This window comes from Mytilus edulis, chromosome 14 (assembly GCF_963676685.1).
Source record: "Mytilus edulis chromosome 14, xbMytEdul2.2, whole genome shotgun sequence".
In the NCBI taxonomy this organism is placed as follows: Eukaryota; Metazoa; Mollusca; class Bivalvia; order Mytilida; family Mytilidae; genus Mytilus; species Mytilus edulis.
Genome location: NC_092357.1, coordinates 8,878,416 through 8,902,368, shown reverse-complemented (window position 1 = coordinate 8,902,368; position 23,953 = coordinate 8,878,416). Strand labels below are relative to the sequence as shown.

The 23,953-nt window shown below is 32.1% G+C and overlaps 1 pseudogene; it reads right to left on the bottom strand.

Moving 5' to 3' along the window:
- Positions 1 to 2,421: 2,421 nt before the first annotated feature.
- The window catches only part of LOC139503956 (cardioacceleratory peptide receptor-like), a 63,934-nt pseudogene continuing 42,402 nt past the window's right edge, over positions 2,422 to 23,953 (bottom strand).

The window sequence follows — 23,953 nt, the reverse complement described above, 5'->3', positions numbered from 1 at the left end:
TCTGGGAGCTAAATAAAAGTTTAATTCATTTACAAATGCGAAACTGTGATTTAATCGAGAAAAAAAAGTTGGTGATGCCAAGAAGAACAAAAAGTTTCGTAACCCTGAAGTCAAAACATTTTTTTTTCCTACTTTCTGTGTGTTGTTTTTACTAAGCCGCAACACTTCCAATTGACATAATATCCTTTTTCTTTCCTGGATTGAACTCCCCAAAAAGATGCAAGATTCTTTTAAATCTATATATATATTTTAATTCAATATAAACTCAGAAAAACATGAATCCAGAAAAAAATTTAGAAAAAATGGACTATTTTGTTTCCCTCCATGTGTTGACATGCACCGGAAACTGGAGTTGTAATACATACTGGTACCTATAATATATATGCTGAAACAAACGACAAACATGTCTAATCAATATGACCAGCACTGAACTAGTACATATTTTTGTTTAGGGTGCAATCGAAGGACGCTTCCAGTTTCAGGATTGTCTCGCTATGTTGAAGACCCATTGTGGACTTCGGCTATTTTCTGCTCTTTGGTCGGGTTGTTGTCTCTTTGAAACATTCCTTATTTTTATTCCAAATGTTTAACCTTCAAATAAGCGACTTCATCAGAACAATATTTGGTTTGAAACAGTTTTTTCAAGGATTTCAAAAAAGTGTGATACTGGTGCACACTCTGGTTTCATTTATTTTCGTGGGTATCAATTTTCGTGGATTGAGGAAATGCTGCACTTTCAAGGATATTTGATTTCATGATTTTGCGAAGTCTGTATACAACCCAATAGCAAATTCTTGATTCGTTGAATATTTACATTCGTGGTTATCCTCTTCCAACGAAAACCACGAAAATCAATGACACACGAATAGTAATGAATCCACACAATTGTCCACAAAAAAACTCGTAGAATTTGTATCGTATTTGCGGTTTCGTGCAGTCGATAAAAGCGACTTTCTAATCTCTTGAACAATGTCCAATACATATGTATATATGATAAGATATACACAACATTCTTTACACTCTTTCTTTATTAACGATCTTTATTTCTATGATAACATCATTTTGATAAACCAGGATGCTAAAACAATCTGTCGTTTATTACATGGTGTGGGACAAGTTACATATTAATGTCATGTGATATTTACCGTTTGACAATTCATAAAGACGCAGCAAGATGTAATTAAAGACTAAACTTCGACTGCAGGAAATAATGACCTGATTTATGTAACAAGTTTTACAATCAAAATGTATTTACAATTATAGATAAAAATGATTATGGCACTCTTTAAGCTGATTCCTGTGGGTTTCGTGACATTTAAGTACAAGACAGTTATCAGAACACGGTTCGAACCAATGGTACACATTGCATTTTTCAGAGAATTAAAAACCATAGTCATCATAATCCAATGAGGATACATGGAAACTGTTTAGTGTACTGGAAACGCATTCTCAACAACACACTATAGAATCTTAGTGCAAACAGAAACCCAATCATGTAACACAAATTTATAGTATGTAATCGATTGTTTCTCTTCGGAAATAAATGAGTTGTTTTTAAGAAATTGCTGAATTTTTAGAATAATTTTGTTATGCCTACGTAGATTTGAGAATTTTGAGTGTTATTGTAATACAAATACGATTGTGTAGTTGTTGATGATCAGTAATCATTGTGACAATTTCATCCGTCGTTCATAGAGTAATAAGACAAGTTGTAAGTACACATGCAATAGTGTCTTCTTCTATTTATTTGTAGTGTAGTCCTATCATGTAATGTTGTCATTTTAATGTTATATTTGTCATTGTCATAAAAGCGGGAGGTTTGGCTTGCCACACAACCAGGTTCAACCCACTATTTATTTTAATTTAAATGTCCAGTACCAATTCAGGAAAATGGCCATTGTTATATTATAGTTCGTTTCTGTGTGTGTTACATTTAAATGGTGTGTTTCTGTTGTGTCATAGTTCTCCTCTTATATTTGATGAGTTTCCCTCAGTTTTGGTTTGTCTTTTTTCAATCTATTTATGAATTTTGAACAGCGGTATACCACTATTGCCTCTATTTGGTATCAAGTAAAGATGGAGACTGCCTGGATCTCGTAGTTTGCAGGGACATTATATTAATTGTTGTTACATATGCGATAGCGGAGTAGATTTCGAGTACAGATGGTCATTAATTTCCAGTAGTTGATGATTTCCTAGATTATTAGTAATCATTTTTTGCTTTCTTTTGTTTTGAGCATCACATCTCTATAAGAATCAACACATGCTATCAGTATAATCTGATCAATGGATTTAAAATATTTATAGATGTGTGTTAAATACTTCTTCAGCATGTCCGGGCATAATTACAACTGTGCGTGTGATGTTGGTTGTGAGTCAAAATGGCGACTCTTTCTACGTTGGTTTTACAGTCAATTGCAATTACGAATGTGAGTGTGTAGATGGTGGCGAGTACAGGTGGCGACTATGTCTTCCACACGCAAATTTGACGGTATTAAAATTGAAGAGCAGGAATATAAAAGGTATGGCAGCACTGTTGAGCGTGCCAAACTTTGTATAAAAGTATTTATAGCAGTATTGTGTTGTGAATATGGATCAGGTATATTTTCGTACACAAATAATAGGTTAAGCAAGAAATATGGGCTCCAACAGAAAATAAAAGCTGAACAAAATTTAAACAGATATAAAAATACAACATTTGCATACGTGAAATATATAACGACTTTTCTTTAAATGTTTGAACATTGATTGTCAAAGGTTTTCATGCATTTATTTCCATCAGAATTTCCCCTTTAAATAATCCGAGTATGTATTCTGCACAGCATGTAAGTTCCACGCGGAAAGGAATTTATTTGTGTTTAAAAAATAACTTATTACCTAATTTTTAATAACATACCGCTATGTTCGCTACCCTGCTAAAAAATGACAAGCTTTTTACATGTTTTAACAGACTATGATATATTGATAGTATATAAATAAAGAAACTAAAAAGGTAGAAACAAATGGAGGTTCCGTGTGCTCGTTTTCGAGATACATTGTATAAGCCATTGAAAATTTTTGCGGGAAATAATTCTCTCTAGATTTTTCATATATTTAACATTGGCACCTCCTTTGTTTCAAAAACTATGAAAAAATAACAAGAATTTTATATAATTTTGAAATATGGCTTTTTAACTTTATGTAATAAAATTATCAAATGGTAAGTAGGGGTTATTGGGCAATTTTATTTAATGACAATACATGGATAAAACCAGAGGATTCCGAAAATCTGGCAAAAAATCAAAAGATGGAGGGGCAAACATCCTTAAAAAAGACTCAACTGTATATTAAAAATTGGGGGGAAGTTCTGCGCATGTCTGGAGATAATCATGAAAAGAAAATGTCTAAGAAAGATTTACAAGACATGCGATGTTTGCTCTTCTTTGTCTCTGTGTGTACGTTTGTTTTATTCAAAGTAATACACTTTAAACAGGAAGTTTATTTTTTTGTCTGATTGACCGTATGGTATATTTTGGTGATCCAATTATACATTGTATGTACAAATGTATATAAACTTCAAGTTTAAGTAGTGTTCTATCATATTATTTTTCCTAACTATATCTTGATTCCTCAAACACTTATCCACCAAAGTTAAAACGATTTGAATTTAGAGAATTACAAGGCAATAGTTCGGCCTTCAACAATGAGCAAAACCTGTACTGTATAGTCGGGTATAATAGTATTACTCGATATTCCATTAATTTTACTTACCTAATACAATAAGGAATGTCATTTTGATTGTTCTGATTTTAGCCTTTGGGATAACACCTCTAGAACTGCTGTTCCGTGTAACTTTCATTTGGTTTTGTTGCGGCACAGTCTGTTTGTCTGGAATAAATATACGGGAACATTGATAATATATCAAACACTAAATTTATTAATGTGATAGATTGTTTTTCTTGTTCTGAGTACGATAATCGAGCTCAACATTTTATTACCGCACAAAGGAAGTCCGATAATATAATTCTACTGAAATTATATTGAATATGGTTTTTTGTCTATTGCAATCTGCATTTAACTTAATGTGTGTACGTGTCTATTTGATGATGTATTATATTTTTTTTTTGTAAAATTTTGTACTTAGTCTCTTGAATGGGTCAAATGTCGCTACTCTGTAAAAGAACGAAGCTCATGATTTCACTGATTTTGTCTATTCGCTTAATATATTTTCATTGGTCTGATGTTTTTAATATTTTTGTAAGTCATAATATAAAGATTTGCAATATCTTAATTTACTTATTGCGAAACTTATAGAAAACGATTTAAAACTAGGTCCTAAAAGCTATTTAGCAACTTATGCTTTGGAATAGAAGAATTGTGGTATGATTGCTAATGAAACATATATCTACCAAAGACCGAATGATGTGAATATTATCAAACACAATCATCGTGCGACCTTTAACAACACACAAAACCCATACCACATATCAAACCATAAAAGAGGCCCTAAATGACAAATCTGAAACCAAAGAAAACGCAAAAAATATTTATGTACAAACAATACACTAAAGACAACTTTGACGAAAAGCTACACACTAAGCCGAATAAGTGAAGTTCCTCATACAGTAAGATGTGCCACTCCAAAAGAGTAGACTTTAAACAATGTTCGTTGTACTATGTTAGTACCATGAAAATACAGTTTTGATAATTTCTTGATCGTCTGTTTAAATTAAATGAAGAAAATCTCAATTTTTGAGTCGTCCAGACCGTCATTATTTAACTTTGTTTAACTTGTATCCCCCCTAAAGACCACATTTATGTACCGTTAGTCAAAACACAAATAATTTCATAGTATATGATATACACCAACAAATGAACACTACTGAATTATGAGATTCACTGTCCCTTTGGTATCTTTCGTTCCTCTTTTACAATGTGGTATGAGTGTCAATGAGACAACTATCCATCCAAAAGTGACAATGCATCAATGTAAACAATTATAGGTCAAAATACGACCTTCAGCACCGAGCTAGACTTATACTGACTAGCAAGCGACAAAGGGACACACACTGAAAAAAATTTACAAAATGAAAACAATACAAAAAAACTATACATAATCAAAGACATTATAAACAGCAAAACAAAAACACAGAAAAATGTATTAAAATGCTTTCCAAGTTTAATCTTTGACAGTTATTAAAAATATCGATGCCCTAAACATAATCCCAGTTCCTTTGTATACATGTTGTGGCTGTAAATCACAAAGTGAAACCCTGGCTGCATATTGATTGACATGGTCAGTTATATAGCCATAATAAATGATTTTTTAGAATCCCCATTGGTATCTTACAATGTTTGTAAGTTGTAACTTTTCAAAAGAAGATGATTGACATGTTTCACTTGGCATTTATACAGTGTATGTAAAGTGCGGATCCTAAAATATCATTTTTACTGTATATGCCATAAATGTCTAATGTAGATTGATAAATAAACAGACGAACTTTTTTTAATTTTTGAAGAAAATGAAGAAAATTAGTTAAAATGTATATGTTCAGAAATACATAATACTAATAAAACAAAGTTAGAGATGCGAGCGGGGTTTTATCGCGCCTAAAGCCATCCAGCTGTGAAATATATACCAAAATAGGTGAATATTTAGGACATTTCACGAACAGATCGTGCAGGTGCTTTATAACTAACAGGTGAGATGTTGTTGCAGTAAAAAATCTTCATTTAAATACAATTATTAAAGTTGTATAACGTAGAATATGTTTTGTCTTTCAGTTTCTTCATATTTAACTAAATTCCACTATGATGATTTCGTAATGCTAGTCATGTTTACTGTCGAATAATGATACTATTCTTTCATTTTCACTGTGGAGCGAATCATTAGTATTGTATATGCGGTGCATTTTCACTGTATAATTTTTTTTTTATCTATTACAGCTCATTTCTTTAAGAATTGAATGCTTCTTTTTGTAAATTTATTGGGTGGTAAAAGCGTTGACCGAAGTACATTTTGTATGAAGCGCGGAAGCGCTTCATTCTAAAAATGTACGCACGGTCAACGCTTTTACAACCCTATAAAGTTTAAAAAGAAGTATTCAATACTTATAATTACATTTTTTTTTAGCTAAAATCATGAAAACACGATTTTTATCCAGTTTTATTTAATTCACCTGTGCACTTTTTTGTGGGACCTCGTGTTATCATGCATGATAAATGTTATTGTCTGATGCAATTGTTTACGGAATAACATGTTAGCCAATCAGAATAACGTATTATAATGAAACTTACATCTAATGTAATTATTTAAGCATGTAGAGCAAGACTTTAGTTGATTTACTTGCTTTTTTTTGTATTGGATAATCATTATGATAACACTCAATTTAATTCAAATATTAAAAATACAGTTTAAACTATGCCTAGTCATATTGTTTAAAAATGTCAATCTTATTTACAAAGTTTGTATACACAATTATACAAACAAAGCAAGCAAGCCAACCAAAGTTTTGCTTTACATGCATTAGGAAATTAGCTGTAAAGCCTTAATTTAGCCGACTTGCTCAAACAATAGATTAAGTAAGAGAAAGATTTGATAAAATTTAACTTACGGAGGAAAGTTTGGTTTTAAAACACTCTAATACATTCAAGAGAAATAACATTTATTTCAAATGTATTCCATTTAGTTTCTTATAAAGCGTATAGGGATCTTTATCCTTATTTTTTTATCCATTTCATGACACTTCACCACTAATTACGTACTACATCTTGATATAGATTGTACCTTTGTTTTCCCGTTTAAAAGGTTTTATACTGGATCCCTTTATAACTTGCTGTTCGGTGTGAGCCAAGACTCCATGTTGAAGACCGTATGTTGACGTATAATGGTCTACTTTTATAAATTGTGACTCGGATGGAGAGTTGTCTCATTGTCACATACGACATCTATATATGGCTCAAAAACGAATCGAGATAGGATAAAAAGGGATAAAAAAATCTACGCTACTTTTTTAATATATTTATAATGGGCTTAATATGAGTCAAAATATATTAAAATAGTGGGTCGTATTTGGGTATAAGCGTCACGCCGGATTGCCGATTTTTTGCAAGCGTGACAGGTGAAAGTCAAATGATTGTGTAGTGAAAAACGGGAAATGAAGTCTAGCGGGACACGGATAATTACAAAAAATTTAGAACTGCATAGTATAAGCGGGATGCCGGAATCTGACAAAACAATACTAGTAAGCGGAATACGGTAATCTGCGAAAACAGTAAGCGGGATCCGGGATCAGAACCCCCCAATGAGACCCCAGAATAAGATATATTTGTATATTCATCCTATTGTTACAGTCATGCCTTCAATAACAAATGTATCCAGTGCATGCATTTTTTTTATATTTTTGGTCCCTTTTTCAATTTTGTGGGGTCCAAATTTATAGACAAAAGTCCTTTAATATGAATATTTGGAATTCGTTGACATGCTGAATCTAACCGTGTATCTAGTTTTGGGATTGTTTGCCTAGTTGCTGAAATAGCCCACATAGAGTTCCAAAGGGTCTAAAATCAACAAAAATGAATTGTAGAATGCATTTCGTGTACAATAACCCAAATGTGCATGGTTTTACCTCTGCGGTAGTATCCATTCGCGGATCTAGAACTTTTCATAAGTAGGGGCCCAATGACTGCCTAAGAGGGCCCCCTGCTGTCACGCTCCAGTGATTCCCTATATAAGTTAAAATCAAGGAGAAACGTAATCGTAAGAACACAATATGACATTTTGAGAATCGCTTTTGTTACAAGTTTGAAAAGCTATATATTTGATGAGGAATGAATGAGGAGTTTGTATTTCAATTTGAAAATACATGCATCATAAATCCTAAAGTCATCAACTAAGTTTTTTTTCATTTGTTGCAAGTGCATTCATCACATAATTCTACAATAAAAATTCCTCGCATCTTTGAAAATTCTGCATTAATAATGACTGCACTAACAGTGATAATTCATCGCATCTATAGTTAAAATGGATCGCTTTCAATAATCGATATGCTATATTATGATGCTTTTATAACACTTATTTGAACTTTAATGCTATGTTTGTATATTATAAAGACATATCACAATGAAAATATGTTAAAACTTTACTTAAAATCCTTTAACTTGATATTTTCAAAACGTAAACAAATACAGTTTTCCCATGATCCTTTATTCTACAATAGACATACCCGCATATAACAGTAAAAATGAACTAGCTAGATTCGCACTTTATATACACTGTTTATAGGTATAAATGTATATAGTATGATGAAAAGTATGAACAACCGATGCCGAACCTAATAAGATGACACCATAGATATATATCCGTAAAACATCACTGTTTTAAGGTTTTTGAATCCACATAGTGATCGTATAATTTTTGTTTCGCAGTAGTTTTTCAAATGAAGATGAAAATATCATATTTTTTGTGTCAATATTATTACACATTTGACACTGAACAAACATTATTAAACCTTTAACTAAAACATATATGATACACTTTGTTAAGATAAAGAATAAGCGGTAAATTCCCATTGAGATCTACTGTTGATCAATTGTCGATCGATATACATAACAAAGAAAGTTAAACTCCAGATGACACCAGGATTAACAATGATAACGGTATGTGATATAATTATCTACGAGTTAAAATAGTCCCTGGACGTTACTGTAATTACTTGATATAGAAATACAAGTTATGTTGTCGTTTAATATTTGTTTCTATAATCTGAACGAAATAAACACATCTCGTATTATTGTTATTTAATTTAATGCAAACTTCACATGATATCTTCTAAACGAGAAGACCATATGCTGACCTTTATATCTTATCGTATTTTTTGTTTGTTGAGGTCGAAATCTTGGGAGGTCAAAATTACGAATACCACATTTGTTTCTTATGACGGTTACAGTAATTTGCCTTATAAAATTAATGGTGGGATTTTTATCTTAATATTTGAAGAAAAAAAAACAACAACAATTAAGCTTGATTTATTCATAACATAAAACAAGTAAGAATATAGATATTTGCTAATATTATATTTGTGTTAAAAAAAATTAACTCATGTTTATGGCTAACATTCCTTTATTTTATATAAATGATAATCATGATTACTAAAAACATATGTATTTGATATAATTGTACCAAATTATATAGACGTTACCTCTTTCTACTTTTAATCAAATCTATCAAAGTTTTAATAATAAGAATTAAGAAGAAAAAACACAACTGCAGGTCTGGCTATTTTTCTGAAGCAAAATGAAAATGGACAACAAGGTTGTATGCAGATGTGTAAAAAACAACATGATTTTTCAATAGTTGTTAGTGGCTTTGAACTAGCTGTCAGTAACTGCGAGTACACTCATATATGTTCTCAAAGGTTTTGATTGTGGGGATAAACAAGCACTCGACCACTTCCGCTTTGTATTTTGTTAGATGTATTTCGCTTTGTACCCATCATATGAATTAAGCTTTTTCAACTGATTTTTATATTTAGTTCTTTTTTTTTGTACTGTTACACAATTGTCGCAGGTAAGAGGAGGGTTGGGATCCCATTAACATATTTAACCCCGCCACAGTACTGTTCTAAGCTAAGAGCCTATAATTCAGTGGTAGCAGTTTGTTGATGTGTTACATATTTGATTTTCGTTCATTTTTTGTACATAGATGAGGCCGTCGGTTTTCTCGTTTGAATATTCACCATTCGGTGCCTTTTAAAGCTGACTACAATATACGTAGTATGGGCTTTGCTCATTGTTGAAAGCCGTACGGTGACCTATAGTTGCTAATGTATGTGTCATTAGGTCTCTTTTGGAGAGTCTCATTGGTAATTGTACCACATCTTCTTATTCATAATCAGTTTTATCACACGATCGAAGCTATGTTAGTATATTTACCTGCCACATCCAATGTTTGGTAAACTTTATTTTACAGAATTTCATATTTTGTTCTTCTTTGACGAAAAACAAAGAGACATTGGAAATACAAATAAAGCAGCAAAGATCCAAGCTAAGGCTACTATGTCCAGCCTTTACCTGCAAAAACATAAATACAACTGTACAAAGTATAATAATTTGTTTATGTCAGTTTTTGACATTTTTGTCAATTTAGTCCATTTGTTTAATTCAGTTTTTGACATTTTTGTCAATTTAGTCCATTTGTTTTGTTCACACATCGTTATCAATATAATATATTTTTAAGACTGTCGTACAAGTGAGAGGTTTATATAGCTATTAGACCATTTTTGGGGGGTTAAATTGAACAATACTTAAACCAGATAAATATCATGTATAGAAAGAGGATTTGGTAAAATTACAATTTGGGAGTTACATTAATTTATTTGAGACGGTAGCAGCGGAAGTAATTTTCTCCTAATCACTTCGAATTTAATTAAACACACAACATTCACAATTGATATTGGTTTCCATGAAAGTAAATAAGGCACATCGTTATTTTTCTTTTGTAAAATATTTTGTTATACACAAGGCCTTTACTGTTCTTGTCTTCACATTTTTCAACTCTGGTGGATAGTTGCTCAATCGGAAAAAAATACAGCATATCCTAATTTTTATATAGAATTTGGCAAGTATATGGGTAAACAAGATAAAAAAAACCTATTATACTAGTGCATATTCAACAGCAATAGTGAAAAATGCACGGAGAATTACATCAACAACCATAAAAATGCAGCGTACGTGTATAAGGTGTAGGATAACTAAGATGATTAAAGCTCAAACACAAAGTTAAGGTTGTCCAGGTAATACAAGAAGTTCCACACGTCTGCCTTTGCCATGCTATCGCCTCAAGCCTTCCCGAATAATTCGGTTACGATTTACATACTAGAGAATAATGAAGGGAAATATACAGAATAGAGAAAACTGGATAAAAATAAAACATAAAGAAAATGAGGTGTTAAAATATAAAGATATAAAAATTAAAGAAAGTGTACAAAAAAAAGTCCCCCTCCCCAGAAATTGTCGTGATAAAAGGGTGCTATTCTCCTCGAAGAAACGGGGATCATACAGTAATAAAGTCTTAATTACTTTATTAGTAGGTTATTTATGATGGTGATGTTTATCTGATTGAATAATGTTACTGCAGATTTAGAAAAGAAGAAAGAAGATTGATGAATAGTTTGACGACAAAATAATCGGTTCCATGCTTTTAGTCAATACCTTTTCAAGGTCTGTCATTTAGTTATGCAGTGTTATAGGGTTTAAATCTCAATCCATCAATGAAAGTTAAAATATCTCACTATATCAAATCCTTTTATATGTTTAAGGATACTGATCACTACTCAGTTATTTATTGCACAAATTAGATATGAAATACACTCAGCATAGTTAATTGAAAGACATCTAATATTTATTAACTACTTCTGGTCTAAACATGCAACTGCATTTACAATAACCCAGACAAAATGACACAATATCAAACGTATATACCCGGAAGGAGGATGACATAATTAAAATCAGACATGGCGAACAACTGCTGGAATACTTTGCAACAAAGTGAAATGTGTCTGAAATAAATTTATAGGAATCTCCTAGAGTAACTAAGTATGTCATATTTTACAGCTACTATTATCTATGAGGATCTTTGATGGGTTAAAAGAAGAAAGCATAATGGTCTTTGCAATAAAGAGACCTTTGTCTCAACTGAACATTTATGAATTTCCTTGACCACTAGTGAATGATATCAGAAGGTGTTATATAGAGAATAATGGTATAAAAGTGAAGAATAATTGGAAAACAAAATAGTAAATAGAGAAAAATTAGAGAACATCTTCCTATATCTACTTACATATAAAGAATATATAATAATTAGCAAAAAAAAAATCATTGTTCAAAGAAATTGAAGTACACAATGTATAAGGTAATAAAGGACACCCCCTTTAGACCCTCATATATGATACCTACCATTTCCTGCTCTATTTAATGGACGGATCACTACACTGAGTCGATCAATACTCAGTGCGACCAATGAGAATGCTGAAGCGTAAGTTGACACAGCCTGTAGAAACTCGACTATCTTACATCCGGGATCCGATGTCTCACACGTGATAGGGCCTGTAGATACTCGACTATCTTACATCCGGGATCCGGTGTTTCCCAAGTGATAGTGATCTTCGAGACTACATCGGTAAGTACAAGGAAGATCCCTACAATTAGATCTGAAAAAAATAATATCAAAATTCTTTGATAACAGCGGGTAAGTGAAAACAACGGCAACTTTGTTTTTGATATTGACTTTATCAACAAGAATACTAAACGAGCGCGCTAGTGCGAGCTTTTTTCTTTTTTTTATTCGGCAACTTGTTTTGACTAGACCTTTTGTTTGGTAGAGAATATAAAAATAAAATAAATTTGTCAGCAAAACTATTTTGTTGGTGTACGAAACGTTGAGAGAGTTGTTTTCAAAATTGACGTTGCACTGATATGCGACTTTATTGCCTTATATTTTCAAGTATCATGTCCTGTCCATGGTAAGTAAAATATTACAAATTAAGATCAAGGGAAGATGCACCTACTGCCGATAAATTGTAAACACAGGGCTCCTTGTTTAGACTTCCCTGGGTTATACAAGGTAAATCTTACTCAGGTGATTTTCAATAAATGTATTTCAAGTCTTAGAAAAAAAGAAAAGAAAAACACCGGGTAAAGAACTATTCTACAAATGAATAATTTACAAAAAGAACCCGATCAACCTGCCTGAAAAAATACACCGTCATAGGGCAAAACATGTCAAATAATCGACAAATTATAATAATTGATATTAGTTATCAAAGGTACCAGGATTTTAATTCAACATAACAGTTATTACAACAATTAGTTTCGTATTTGTACTTTCTTATAGAAGATGATGAGAAGTTAGTGGTAATTATTTGTGATGCACGGGATAAATTGGACCGACATTTACAGCTAGAAGGTGAATCACTCTTATAATTGATTATTACATTACTAGTTAATTCAGTGACTGGTGGACAAATAAGGAAACTTTCCTGACGGTTTACCGATTGAGTTAATGTTTGTTTGATTACTATCTTTGTTAAACATGACAGTCTAATTTTTTGGAAAGGAACTAGTACCTTGACCTATAATGGTTTTACTTTTATAAAGTGTGACTTTGATGGAGAGTTGTCTTATCGGAACTCATACAACATCTTCCGATATCAAGTAGTAATATTCCTAATTTGTACAGTGACCTCTTAAATTTTACATATTGACAATTAAATTGAGAATGGATAATATGTCAAAGAGACAACAACCCGACCAAAAAAGCAGAAAACCAACAATGGTCGCCAATGGGTATTCATCATCGGGACATAGCGAGATAATTCCGCATCCTGAGATGGGTTTCAGCTGGTCTCTGAAAACAATGTAAACTAGTTCACCGAAAAAAAGGAAGCCACTCTAAACTTCGAAACATATACATAAACCAAAGAATAGAGGTTTCTGAATTGGGCCAACAAATTAAACAAGTTTTTTTCAAATCTTAAACTTCCCTTGTACCTGTAGCATATGTGGAATACAAAACAACTACACAGCAATACGCACAGTAAAACTCAGTTCAAAAGAAACACAAGACTTATTTGTTTCTCTTTACTTTTCTATTTCAAAAGACATATTATTATTATCTTTGACGTTTCTTTTTGGTTCTACAATAGAAATGTTTGAAATATCAATTAGAAGTGCAATGAATTATAGTTAGGATGTTGCTATTATATTTATTTTTTCAAATGTTGTATTAGGCATGTCACTTTATATGCAGATCTCAGTTGGTTAAAACCCTATCCGATATTAACCGTCAGCTTATTAAGAAGACAGCCGATATCAACTATACTGTATTCCTTTTTTTCTAATTTCGGTTTTTGGTTGCCGCTTAGGTTATCATACATCTCAATAATCCCTTCACACGATTGATTTTCCAAGATTAATTCCCTCGCTTATTTTTGTTGTCAACCATATACTTCAGAATAAGTAATAGGATGTTATGACAAGATACACTGTAATTATACAAATAACGATTAAAGGACATCTTATTCCCAAACCTGGTCATAACAAGTCTAAGTAATCAAATGAGATAGTGCAATGCTTTATAAACACAGTCATATATATAACTGACAGACGTAACGAGGGAATTACTTCAATAAACAACTGGTCAGCACACGAATTACTTCTTTTGCTATTTATATTAGAAAAAAACACAAATGGTCAGCACGCAGTTCTCTTCTTTCGTTATAACGTTACGACATATAAGCAATGAGCAGCACACGAGTTTGTTTCTTTCGAGATTTGTTTACGCCATAAAAATATGGTCAGAACACGAGATTGTTCTCTCATTGTTACTTTACGACATATAATTTTTGGTTATTACTTAGCGACGTATACAGTCAGCACTCGAGTTTGTTATTTCGTTATTACTTTACGACATATAAAAAATGGTCAGTAACGGGTTTTAATTTGTTAATACTATAAGAAATATAAACAATGGTCAGATCATATGTTTTTTTCTTTCGTAATTACTTTACGACATAATAACAAATGGTCAGCGAACTAGTATGTTCCTTCGTTATAACTATACAACATACAAATAAATGGTTAACCCACAAATCCGTGCTTTCGTTATTTCTATAAGATAAATACACAAATAGTCAACAATCAAGTCCGCTCTTTCGTTATTACTTGACGACATATAAACAAATGGTCAGCACACGATTCAGTTCTATGGGTATGTCATTACAGCACATAATCAATGATCAGCACACGATTCCGTTATTTGGGTATGTCATTACGGCACATAATCAATGATCAGCACACGATTCCGTTCTTTGGGTATGTCATTACGGCACATAATCAATGATCAGCACACGATTCAGTAAATTTGGGTATGTCATTACGACACATAATCAATGATCAGCACACGATTCCATTCTTTGGGTATGTAATTACGGCACATAATCAATGATCAGCACACGATTCCGTTCTTTGGGTATGTCATTACGGCACATAATCAATGATCGGCACACGATTCCGTTCTTTGGGTATGTCATTACGGCACATAATCAATGACCAGCACACGATTCCGTTCCTTGGGTATGTCATTACGGCACATAATCAATGATCAGCACACGATTCCGTTCTTTGTGTATGTCATTACGGCACATAATCAATGATCAGCACACGATTCCGTTCTTTGGGTATGTCAATACGGCACATAATCAATGATCAGCACACGATTCCGTTCCTTGGGTATGTCATTACGGCCCATAATCAATGATCAGCACACGTGTCCGTTCTTTTGTAATTACTTTACTATACGACATAGAAACAAATGGCCACCACACGCTTCTGTCCTTTCGTTATCACTATACGACACATACACAACTGGCAAACACACGAGTCCGTGCTTTTATCATTACTAGCGTAATTTACAGTCGGATATCCAATTTAAACAAATGATGCTGTCGTTTTCTACAGTGATTTGTAATGGTGGTCATTCGTCCAAGTTGGTATGTGGTATATATATACAACTCGTCTAAACATCAACCCAACATCAACCCAACAATGTTAGATCTGTAAATTTGCTTCCGCAAATTTTTGGTTCTTCCCTCGCCGGGATTCGAACCCATGCTACTGTGATATCGTTACACCAAATCGCCTGCACTGTCACGATATCACAGTAGCATGGGAAAGCAAATTTACAGATCTAACATTGTTGGGTTGATGTTTAGACGAGTTGTATATACATTATGTACACAGCCATGTATCACCATCATTGATGGCGATCCGATGGATACATCTGTTGTAGAGTTGTCACTGACTCAGACGTACTTATATATATATTTAGTCATTTCATAAGCAATCATATTTACATATGTCCAACATAAATTCCAAAAGGTTATGTGGGTTGGTGTATTTGAATAATATCATACTTAAATCTTAACCTTAACGTACTTCTTTGATAAATAAAGCTTAAACACGAATTTTCAACGTAGTAATCTGGCAATAGTTCACAAATTATTATTATAATATATGCGTTTATAAATAAATATTCATAAATAGGTAGCTTACTAAATGCAATAATGAAAGATCAATGAACAATCTCAATTTTAATACAAAGTATGAAATTAGTGAATTTATTTTGAGTGGGAAGAATTTGTAAAGATTAAGTATGTTGTCCAATCCTCTTCTTTCAATACACGTTTGATGTTTGAAGAATACAGTCGACATTGTAATTATAGATACCACACTTCATGTTTTTATTATTATGTGCATAGATATAAGAAAATGTGGTATGAGTAAACCATTATAGGTCAAAGGACGGTCATTAACACGGGGTCTTGGCTCACACCGAACAGCAAGCTTTAAACGGTTCAAAACAACGACAAGTGTAAAACCATTCAAAAAGGGAAACTAACGGTCAAATCTATATTGATAAATCGAAAAACGAGAAACACGTATGAACAATATGATCAAACGACAACCAATGAACATCAGCTTCGTGTATGTGACCAAGTTATAAGTTTCATTAAATGTATCCTCTCTGTGACGGTTGTACAACTATATGTATGTTGGTTATGTATAAAGTTAGCTATCTCATTTAAAAGTAAAACAACAAAAACTCCAATGAAAATTCTAAACGGACAGTCCTTAAACAAATAACAAAATAATAAGCTCAAACACGTCAAACGAATGGAAAACCATTGTCATATTCCTGACTTACTAAATTATTATCCTGGTACTTTGATAACCTTTGGTACAATCATTTCCTTATTTAGAAAATAGTGAATTAATTATGAATAATGTGTGTCAATGAGACAACTTTTCATTCACGATGTAAAATAAACAGTAGTATACCGCTGTTTGAAATTCATAAATCGAAAAAGAAAAAAAATCCGAGCCACAAAGCAAAACCGAGGGAAACGCATCAAATATAAGAGAACAACGAAACAACAGAAACACAACGTTAAAATGTAACACACACAGAAACGAACTAAACTATAACAATGGCCATTTTCCTGATATGTTGCAAGACATTTTAAGAAAAAAAAATGGTGGGTTCAACCTGGTTCTGTGGCATGCCAAACCTCCCGCTTTCAAAGGCAATGTAATTTATAACAATAAAATGACAACATTATATGACAGGACTACAATACAAATAAATTGGATAACATATAGGGCAGAGAAACAAACATTTAAACGTCAAAAGCGCGACACATCCACACAAGACTAACCAGCGACGCTCAGATGAAAAAAAGTTTGAAAGCCAAATAAAGAACAAAGTTGAAGATAACCGAGGAACAAACGTTCCAAAAAGTTGTGACCAATACGGCCAGGGCAATCCGCCTGGGACAAGAACATCATTTAACATTTAGAATAATTCTTACTTTTGCAAACAATAAAGTTTATAAAATGACTATATAATAGATAAATATGATAAAAATGAAGTGGTGACTAGCTACAGAATACAAACGGATACATAACAAAAATACACAGCCGTGCTAGCCAAAGCCAGTGCAAAGCACAACGTACAAAGTGACGTCACATTTGAATTTTTAAAACAAGTTCCAAAAATTAAGAAAGAATGTGGATGAAATTCAAAATTAGATTTGTATGACTTATCTAACATTTATTAATAACAGTGAAAATTACAATACTAATAAATATCAAATTGTAGTAGTAATTAGATAATTAATTGTACTATATAGCTATGTCGGTGTTTCTGCTGAATCAAACTGTAAACCAAATATATCGTGTAAATTTCGTTGATCCAAACTTAAATCTAATAAATGAACTGGATGATTAATTATATTTACCATAACACAGGAATACAACAGAAAAAAATAGGATTTACAACTACAAACGTTAAGACATGTGACAAAATCCGATGACAATTACAAATATAACATCTAAACTATATACATGTAAATGAATTGAGAATGGAAAAGTACTGTGACACGTCTTATAGCAATGCGAATTCACACTTAACAAAACAGTCACAATAAGTTACAGTAAAAAAGTGAACGAAAACTGCTCAATATGGGGCCTTCAACATAAATCTTCTAACAACACCGAATAGTAAGCTATAAAGGACCATGATATAGATATAGAAACATGTGGTGTGAGTGCCAATGAGACAACTCTCCATACAAATAACAATTTAAAAAGTAAACCATTATAGGTTAAAGTACGGCCTTCAACACGGAGCCTTGGCTCACACCGAACAACAAGCTATAAAGGGCCCCAACATTACTAGTGTAAAACCATTCAAACGGGAAAACCAACGGTCTAATCTATATAAACAAAACGAGAAACGAGAAACACGTATATATTACATAAACAAACGACAACTACTGTACATCAGATTCCTGACTTAGGACAGGTGCAAACATTTGCAGCGGGATTAAACGTTTTTATGGATCCAAACCTTCTCCCTTTTTCTGAAACAATAGCATAACATCACAACAAAGAAAAACATACGATAAAATATCAATTGGCAGACTTAACTCAATCAAAAAACCTATGATAAAACAATGACTAGTTTACAACAATTCAAACAGGAAAACCAACGGTCTTATCTATCTAAAAAAGAAAAACGTGAAATACCTATACACCACACCAACAAACGACAACCACCGAACAACAGGCTCCTAGTTAAGAACATTTGCATAAAAATGCAGCTAGTTTTTACATGTTAACAGGCGAGAACCTTACCTTTCCGGAAACAGTAATGCAATATCACAACATACAGACACTATATAAAATATTTGAAAAGGCTTAATTCGATCAAAAAGACATGTAAACAAAAAAAAAGTAAACATACACGGAACGATAAAATTTTACCAATGACATCATATAAACACAATATCAGAACGTAGGTACCTATATTTCATAGACGCTACAGGTAACAACAATTGGTTTTATAGCCAGCGAAGCCACCTCTTTTAATGTTCAGCAGAAATCTCCTTTCCATCAAAAACTAAACGCTACCGAAAACAAATATATCATGTGTAGGACCAAGCTAATTGACACTCATGAGATATTTCATCATTTTAATATTGAATTCTGGACACATCTTATCTCAAAATATGTATATTTTGTAGTTGAAGATTTGGTGATTTTAAGACAAATTTAAGATTTTTGTTCGACGATTTCGTATGCGTTCTATACACATATTTTTTTTTTTTTAGATATATCATTCTGTAATATTTAACAATCAGGAAACAAAACTTTCTTAATAATGTATGACTTTATATGAATGCCACTTATCCTATCGCAGCAATAATAGTAGTAAACTCTACAATTGGTATACAATGTAATTAGACCTTGTGACTATAAGGAGATTGATACACGACAACAAACATTAGTAACCTGTCAGATAAATATGATATAATTTCCTGTATAGTGCTCTAATATTACCGCTCTTTTGAATAATAGTTCAAAAAGCCAAAGTTGCACGCAAACTGTTACCAAAATCATTGACAACATATATCTATTAACTACTGACCTAACTGAACAATTGATCAGTAAATAACAAATCAGTATAAAGCACCAGCTTTCTTGTTTGAAAGGCACTTCTGATCATAAAAGAAGCATTTTTTTATCCCATTATCACTACAGCAATAATGATAGAAGTAAACTCGCCATGTAAATATTATGTCATCAAACTTTGAATTATACAAGACTACTGTCCTGTTTGAATTATAGTCAAACAAGCCAACGTTATATGCAATATTTTACCAAAATATGTGACATTGCTTATCTACCAAACTCATTGGCCTCTTTCAACAATTCATCGGATCAAATATTATTATTTTTTACTAGCAAATCAGTATGAAGCACCAATTAACTTGTTAGACAGACACTTCCTTTCATAATTGGAGATCTCAAATTGATTTCATTTACGCTTATAGATTGAGGTGAAATCTACAATAGTCATGCTATGTAATTAGTCCTTGAACTCTAATGAGATTGGTACATAACAAAAACCATTTGTAACCAGTCATATACATAAGAGATATATTTTTAGTAATATTACTGTTTTTGAATTATAGATTATCAAGCCAAAGTTTAATGCCCAAATTACCAAGAACTCTTACATAGGATACCTAATAACTCATTGACTGTACTTTAGAATTCATCAAATCATAAACTATTTTGTTACAGACAATTAGCCTAAAGCACCAAATTCCTTAAAGTTCAGTATGTTTGTGATTTACCGCTTTTACTTGTTTGAAGGACACATCTTTTGATAAAAGGGGAGATTTTATTAATTCCATTTAAGCTATCACAAAAAATATACACGTGAACTCTACAATGTTCGTACCATGTAATTAGTTCTTGAACTATATCAAAATTCATACTTTCACAAAAACAATTAGTAGCCTGACAGCTAAATTTGATAGATTTTCATATCAAGTGGTGTTATATTAATGTCCTTTTGATTTAAAGTCCAACAAGCCAACGTTGCATGCAAACTTCTACAAAAATCTGGTACATATCTTATTTACTTAGAAATTGATTTTACTTAACAATTCCTCAGATCATAAACTACTACAAAGCGCATTCATGATTGAACTTCGTCAGAATTATTTATTACAGTGTACACTTATTTTTGTCCATCTGATGAGTTAAGGCTTTTTCAACTGATTTTTATAGTTCGTTCTTATGTTGTACTGTTATACAACTGTCCAAGGTTAGGGGAGAGTTGAGATTATTTTATTATCATTATTATACAGCACTTATAACAGCGCATTATATAAAACTAAAATTACTCTAAGCGCTTTACAACATATATCAACTCACATATATAAGTATTTACAATAACATATGAAAGCCCATGTTAAAAATTCTAAAACAAACATATTTTAAAATTATAGCACTGATAAACATTAAGATTAATATACAATGGGCATTATAAAATTAAGGAGATATTGAATCCGTACCAATAAAAGTAGTTAAAACTTCAAAATATTTGCAAAAATAACCATTAACCAAAGATCCCGCTAACATGTTTAACCCCACCACATTGTTTATGTTTGTGCCTGTCCCAAGTCAGGAGCCTGTAATTCAGTGGTTGCCGTTTGTTTATGTGTGACACATTTGTTTTTCGTTCATTCTTTTATATAAATAAGGCCGTTTGTTTTCTCGTTTGAATTGTTTTACATCGTCATATCTGGTCTTTTATAGCTGACTATGCGATATGGGCTTTGCTCATTGTTGAATTCCGTACGGTGACCTATAGTTGTTAATGTCTGTGACTTTTTTGTCTCTTGTGGACAGTTGTCTCACTGGCAATCATATCACATCTTCTTTTTTATATTGTAGCTGTAAACGGTGACAACCAGCAATGTATACGTAATTGAATACGGTAGAAGCTATATTTGTGTAAATTCGAATAAATAGTTAAAAAAATAAGGTTATCTTTGCCTGAAAGGAAGTATTCTTTAGAATGCTTAGATGTCTATATATTCAATTATAGATTTCTCTCAGCCTAATCGTCTGTGACAGACTACTGGATTAAAGTACTTAAATTTCAATATAAAAAAAATGAGGGTCACGGACTTTGTTTTTTTTTCCGTTTTCGTTTGATAAAATTAGATATTTAGTACACGAAGTTGAGTTTTGCATGCGTTCAATTTGTTTTTTGTTATAAAATTGACTACAAACAGTTGTTAAACAATTAGCTGGAGACTTTTGTCGCTTTATTGAAGTGGTAGAGTAATTTTCTAGTTTGAATTTTTATAGAAATTTGTCATTTCAAGCCTTTTATATCTGACTATATGGTATAGCTTTTACTATTTTTTTGAGTCCGTTTCATTTTGACATATAGTTGTTAATTTCTGTATCATTTGGTCTCCTAAACAACATCTTCATACTTTTATATCAGGCAATATTGCTTTTTGCATTTAATAATCAATCATGCTAAAACGCAAAAACCGAAAATATATAACTCAAAGGTAGGTTACATTTCCAGATTTCTGTATGGGATTTAAAATAAAGTAGGGACCTGAGGCTTACAAACAATGGAAAGGTGACCAATAGAAATGCTGATAATTTTCAAACATCACTCTGAGACGATTTCTTAACTGCAGTAATCAAAGTCCAGCAATTAACATAATACTTTCCGTACCTAAAGATATCTAATTGAAATAGATAAATACATCATTATGATTGAAACTAAAACGAGACGAATTGTTCAAATGCAATATTAAACATTCCAAACTTTAATAAATGGATCCTCACGTGCCTATAGATGTCTTCTGAAAAAGTCTTATATTACAGATATAATCACGGCTATTGCAAACAGTCAATGTTATCTGTAAATAATAAAGTATCAGACATCAACTATTGACTTACTTCATCACATTGACTTTAATACTGTATTAGACATAGCGAAAGAGAAAATTACTATCCTTTGATTAGTAATATTATTATGCACTGTCTCAACAAATGGTGTACGGAATTACCTCAATCTAATTAAAATTAGTTCTTCACAATTTTTTCGTATTTTTGTCTTTTCTTAAAATGTCGTACAAGGGCGAAAAGCAAGTGTAACGATATATTTTATATTCAGGTTGCACTATAATAAACAATTCTTCTTTTTTTTTCTTCTGTTGTGGGTTTTTCGCACATGAACCCAACGACATAAAACATAATGTTTTCTGGAAGTTGGATATTTATATGGTCTTCAACAAAAGACAAACATGTCTTAGCAAAATGACCATCACTGACCTAGTACATATTTTTGTTTAGATGCCAGCTGAAGCACGCTACCGGTGCTGGATTGCCTCGCTTTGCTGAAGACCCATTGGTGGCCGTCGACTTTTTTATTTTGCTCTTTGGACGGCTTGTTGTCTTTTTGACACATTCCCAATTTTTATTCCCATTTTTAAACCTTTAAATAAGCGACTTTATCAGACAATTATTTGAATTTATACAGTTTTTTTAAGCTTTACAATGAAGGGTAATATTGGTATATATTATCCATAAAGAACTGGTAAAAATGTATTGTATAAGCGATTTCATGTAGCAGTCAACTATAAAATCGACACATGATATGTTCTACTTACAGATTGACAATTTATGTAGACGCATCAAGTGGAGCGCAAGATTATCCTTCAACTGCAGGAACTAGTGTCACTGTTTTCGTAAAAGGTCTTAAAATCAAGATTTATTCACAAGTATAGATAAAATTGATTATAGCATTCTTTTAGCTGATTCCTGTAGAATTCGATTCGTTTAGGTACATGAAATTTATCCAAACATGGTTATAACCAAATGCGCACATTGCAGTTGTAAGAAAATGGAAACACATAGTCATCACCTTATGTAGATACATTAATATTTTCTAGTTTCCTAATATCCCACTTTAAACAACACACTATAGAATCTGAGTGCCAATAAGAACCTGATCTTTAACCACCATTTGTATTTTATAAACGGTTGTTCCTCTTCGAAAATTGACCAGTTGTTTTAGGATATTGAAGAACCCTTGGAATATGCCTTCGTCGATGTTATGGTTTCGGTCTGATTGTAATTATAAAGACGATTGTGTAGATGTTGAGGATCAGTAAAAATTGTTTACCAAGTCTCCGTAGTTTTCAGAGTAATCAAAACAAATTGAAAGAACTAATGCAATAGTGAAGGTAGTAGCAAGTAAAGCTGGGGACTGTTTCCCCGTAGTTTTAAGAGTCATTATACTAGTAAAAATTGTTGTTACAAATGCGATTGCGTAGTTGGCTGCGAGTATAGATGACGACTGCTTCTCAGCAGTTAAATGAATTATTTAACTTAGCCGATTATAATTCGTTCTTCTTTTTTTCTTCTCTTAATGAGCACCACAGTTTATCTGTATAATCAGATCGTAGGATTTATAATATATATATAGTTATGTGTTTAAAACTTCTTCGGTATGTGCGGGGAAAAATAGAAA